Genomic DNA, 5,786 nt, shown 5'->3' on the forward strand with positions numbered 1-5,786 from the left:
ACTTTTGAGCATTGGGCCTCTAAGGCCACATAATAGTCAACCACCAGCCCATCTCTCTTGTCCTCCAGTTTGGTATCTTTAGTATAGTTGATCTCTCCATGGGTGTCCTCTACAGGAAGCGCCCATCAGACACAGTCCTGAAGACACTTCCTGAGACATCAATGGACAGCAGCATGGGAAGGTCTTTGGATCTGTCCTCCTTGGTCCAGACCCAGCAGAGAAGCAGCAAAACTCAGAAAGTACAGAGGGACTTGTGTATCTGCAGAGGGTGATTGGAAGTATTTTTTCCTTATTGTGATGAGAAACTGACAGTTCGATGTCTGGATGATTTAAACTATATCATTTCTGAGGAATTAGAATTTGGACATTTTGGTTTTAGCACAGTCCAGAAATCATATTCCAATCATTTTTCACCATACTCTTCATACCTTCCCTAAATGTGTAGCAAATGTGTCCTAAACTGATTCCTAAGCAGACAGGCTCATGATGCGCTACCGCACCCGGCATCTCTGTCTTTTTGCCAGTCCTGGATAGTCCTGCAGTTTTACACAGTCTTTTTTCACATTTGTTTTATCCCCCATATTTTCAAATGGAGATAATATTTCAGTTTGATCCTTCTTTAGGAACCTGGACATTATTTAAACATGTGCCTAGAATGTTCCTGTAACCAACACCTTTGGATTCCTTCTTAAGACCGAATGTCTGGGAAAAAGTAAATGAGTTCAGCACATCTCATACAGGGTTTCATAATGTAATGTTTAATGCTGTCACCTCCACTTACATCATGTGTGGCATAAAACAATGTTTTAGCATCTCTGAAACTCGGCCTTGTCATCTGAATGCATTATGGTTTAGACCAGTGTATTTTGTAACAAGAATAGATACTGGTTGTTCTGTGTGGTTTTAATGTGCATTTTGCAAAATTACGGAAAACTGAGATGAGGAGATAGCCTATTCAGTAGAGTGCTTGCCTCAGTGAACTACATGCTTCACAAGCATGAGGACCTTACTTTGAGCCCAGAATCCACATTAAAAAGAAGCTGGGCATGGTGTCATGTGTTTGTCATCCAAGCATGGGAAGAGGGGAAGGTGTGGAATGCATATTCCTCTTTCTTGCTCAATATCAGCTATATCTTGAGTTTCAGGCCAGTGTCAGAGTTTCTCAAATATAAAAGAAAGTGGAGAGTGCCTGGGTATGACAACAGAACCAGACTGCTGGTTTCCTCATGTGCACACACACTTACAAGGGCACCTGTATATACATGGACATTCACCCATAAATATAAATGCACATTTATAAACCCAAAATTAGGGATAATTTTGATAGTAGTAGCATTAAAAGTCATAGATTTAATGTTACTTGTATTCCTGTTAAATGCCCTTTGATGTGAAGTTTTCTAGTTTCTGTATGAGGACATTTTATTTTTATCTTTGTCTATTTGTGTATGCTTATGGACAAATGACTGTTAGTTTTACTTCTGATTTCTAGAACCTTTGCTTTATTTTGTCCTGTAGGAATTCATAAAAAAATAAGATCATGTGTAAACACTGAATGGACGTATCCTACATTGACTTCACCACACTTGGTGCTTTCATGCCTGTAATTTATTCCCTTTTTAGGAATGTTCCACAGAGTTAGACACAAGAGAAAACAGCTATATGGGTCTCTATGTCATTTACATTGGGACCTATAGATATATTGTAATATATAAATCATTCACAGCCTATGGTAGTTATATTCATGGTTGTACAATGAGATGAAGCAGTAGAAGCATCAGATTAACCTTAGCCTCGGTTGATATCCAGAACAGACACTACATTGCTCTATGTTTCAAGTACCCTTAAATTACATAGATTAATAAAGACACTACTGGCTTGAAGCTGGCTGTTTCTCTAGCATCTGAGGTTTAAAGTGGCTGTGTAGAAAATGAAGTAAATGAAGATACTTTGGCTATTACAATTTGGGGACTAGTCTTGGGGCTATTACAAACCTACCTTTTCTGTGAGTCAGAAAAAGTTCAGAGAAGAGATATAGAGAGTTAATTATTCAGTAATTATTTATTTGTTATCTCCAATCCCAGGACACTGTGGCCTCTACTGGAGCCTAAAGAAACATTATTTGCCATGAAGGATGCAATTTCTTGGTGTGTTATTATAAAGTATTTGGTACTGGACAAATGGTTGTGGTAATTGTTGACAAACCTCAATAATAAAAGGACATACATCATAATGACTGAATTTATATTATGAAAGCAAATATAGGTTATAAATTATAAAATTGACTATGTGTCATGAGAGAAATGTTGTCCATCAACACCTTATGCAGCATTATCTTCTTTTTGACATGGACATGCATATGGATTTTGGAAATATTGTCATAATAAAATTACAAGTCAAAAGATGTCTCTCCTTCAGACAATGCTGTACATTAGGTAAAGCATTTCAAACCAATACATTTATTAACTGCAAATTAAGAGTTACTTGCTGACACAAAACACTACTTTTCATGAGGAAAAGGTTAATATTACGTATATGACATGTAGGTTATTTTAAGGTAAGTTTAATAACTTTATGACTTGATAAGCATACTGACATGAAAACTGTTGTCTAACAATTCTGTCCAAGAAAAAAACCTTCCTTCCACTTTAGAGGGAAGGTGGATAAAGAATAATATTCTACAGAAAGATAGATAACAAGGTGTCTAAAGGGGGGTAAGAAATAGCATGCTTATTAGGGAGGCAAACAGCCTATGTTTTAAGGGTGTTCAATCCTGCAAGGAAGCTTGCAAAGCTCAGGAATTAAACACTTCAGTAAATTCAGGGAGTCTGGGAAATTGACTAGGTTCACTAGGCCACTCCATCCCTAAGCTTATGTAAGCCATAAGTACTGCTGAGAGACACTCAGGCCAGCCAAGTTTCTGGGAGGATGAAGATCAGAAGAGGTGCCTGGAAGAAGCAGAGATGAACTGAGCTGCCTTGAAGAAGCTGAGACCTAAAAAGACAATTGTCTAACCTGGTGAACTGCTTTAAGGCTTTGAAATGAGATCTAGGTGTTCTTTTTCTTGAGTAGGGGTGGACATTTGGTGATGCAGCTGTCTTTCAGTAATCTCTATTCTTGTAAGTAAATCCTCACGAGTATTGCTGTAAGTAGCACCAATAAGGCCTGTTGATTATCCAACCTGGATTTTGGTGGTATCTTTAGCTTGGATTACTGCTGGTACTGTGTCTCAGGTGAGTAGATGTTTGTTCAAGTCTCCCTTAGAATGTGTCACACAATAGAAAAACATGCAAGAAAATATTCCCAGCACCACATGGTGGCCAACAACAGTCCATAACATCAGTTCCAGGGGACACCTGTTTTCTTTGAGGACTAACTGCAGAAGAATAGAATCACACAGAGATTCCAAGAAGTGAAACTTTATGTATTGGTTCAGATCTCCATAAAATGTCTATAGCCATATCATTCTGAATATGTGTGATCTTGACAGACAACTATAAAATATACTTGATATGTATACATATAAAGTGGGTATTATTAATAGCAATAATAATAAATATATATAGAACATTTGATAAATGCCGAGAAACACTCAAATACTGTGGTTATCAACTTTAGTGAAAGAAAGAAATACAAAAACTTTAAAGGCATTACTATTATTTGACTTTTTTCACCTGAGGAGAGAGACTAAATATTTAAATATTGACACATGTGGTATATTGTTATACTAGGATAAAATATCTAAAAATTCTCAAAAGTTTTGGCTAAAACGTTCATACTACAATCATTTATATAATATTTTATTTTAATTTTTGGTATGTGTTTATAAGCCACCCTACACATTTGCTTTTTTTCTTTTCAGTGAGTTAAATTGGCTGAGGTCGGTGTTTTAACTCAGATGAATTGAGAGCTTCAGTCCCTGTATCAGGAAGCCTGAAGAAAAGTCAATTTAGGCATCATGGACATTAACAGGCTGTATCCTTGGAGCTAATGATGCCCTCCACTGTAAATGAGAGAGAAGTCTTGTTATCACAAACAGTACTAAGCAGTGTCACCATTCCACACAGAATATTGAATCAACAGAGAGACAGGTAAAACTGGGAAAAATCACCAATCAGAAGGTCTCCAACAAAAGCAAGGTTTATTTGTGAAGTTGCCTGGGGTAACTTTCAAATTCCAGGATTGAGGAAAGACAACCAGGGTGCAGGTTGCTATCTGGAGGCTTTTATAGGGTGTTAGGGAATGCATAAGGTGGGAAAAAATTCAAAATAATTTTGGCGGAATGCAGGGTTCTACACTTTGTGAAACTTATCAGGGGGAAGCAGCTTGTCCTGAGACAGCTCTTGCAGCAGTTGCGTCATGGGTGCAGAGGCCTGTTTATCTTCTTAACGTATCTTAGGAAACAGACTATGTTGAAACCATCCCCTCTGTTGGAGCAGCAGCTCTGACTAAATTCCTGTTTTTCAGAGGCCCCTGGGTCTGTCTTGTGAGGCTTTACCACACTGGTGTATAGCTACCTGCAGACACAGACTTAAACTAACACACAATAAGGAGCCGTTTTTATCGCTGGATATTTATGAGGTTGACAAAAATAGAACTGAATAAATAAATTTTCAGATTTTAAATTTACTTTTATTGTTACTGTGCTTAGCTCATAACTGCCTCCAAATTAAATAACAATCTAAATGAAGTTCTTGTCATTTAATCTTTTTGATCAACAGCAGGTGCAGTGCTCCCTAATTCTATATTTCCACTCTGATGTGGTGGAAAATGTCCAGTTAATTTTCTATGTTTTTCAAAATTTGATGTCTCTCAAAGCCAGTAATAAGAGATGTATGTTGAGCACTTGCAAATGATAATTAGAATATGACCAAGCAATTGATGAAATACAGGATGAAAATAGACAAGTCCAAGAATGGCAGATGTTGAGAATATAGATAGGAGCGTAACAATATATTTTCTTGAAGAAATAACTTGATTTTTGTGTCAAATGTTGCAATTTCGGTTCTTATATGATCTACTACAAAGGATTTTATATCATTGTCTTAGAATACAATAAGGTTTGTCTGCTGCTTAATTTCATTTAGAAATTACGATAAGTCCTTTTCTTAAATATGAAAGAATCTTTCTCATCCTCATATATTTTCTGTGAAAAGACTAAACTGTGTTTTACTATGAACATAAATTTATTACACATAATGTTCTTGGCTTTCTAATCTTGTCTAGTTGAGGGACTCTCAGAAACTGGCATAAGATTGAGGCATGATGACTGTTCTTTTGAGAACAGTTTTCACTAAATAATGTGTTCGAGGATAGGTAAGCTGCTATGCAAGACCAAGTCTCCAACAAAACAAACAAAAGAACAAAAAAAAATCACACAGCAACATATTCTGAATATTAAAAAAAACTGCCTCAAACACAGTCTCCAACACACACACAGGCACACAGAGACACGTAATGAGAGAGAGAGAGAGAGAGAGAGAGAGAGAGAGAGAGAGAGAGTCATGTATATAAAGTATTTTGGGTATGTTTGAAAACACTTGTGAACCCATTGTTCACAAATCTGAGGCAAGAAAATTGCTAGAACCATGCCTTCAAGAATGTCCAGGTTCATCTAGAGAGAGACCCAATATTGAAGTATCAGATAAATAATTTTTACATATCATGTATGTGTAAGTATGTATGCAAGTATATACATGTATCATTCTATCTACTTATCTATTGAAGAATTGTTCAGTGTATGTACAAAGTGGTCTTATTGATTGTTTTTTGTTTCAATCTTCTGTATT

Source organism: Nannospalax galili, unplaced genomic scaffold (genome assembly GCF_000622305.1).
Source record: "Nannospalax galili isolate Female #2095 unplaced genomic scaffold, S.galili_v1.0 scaffold896, whole genome shotgun sequence".
Taxonomy (NCBI): Eukaryota; Metazoa; Chordata; class Mammalia; order Rodentia; family Spalacidae; genus Nannospalax; species Nannospalax galili.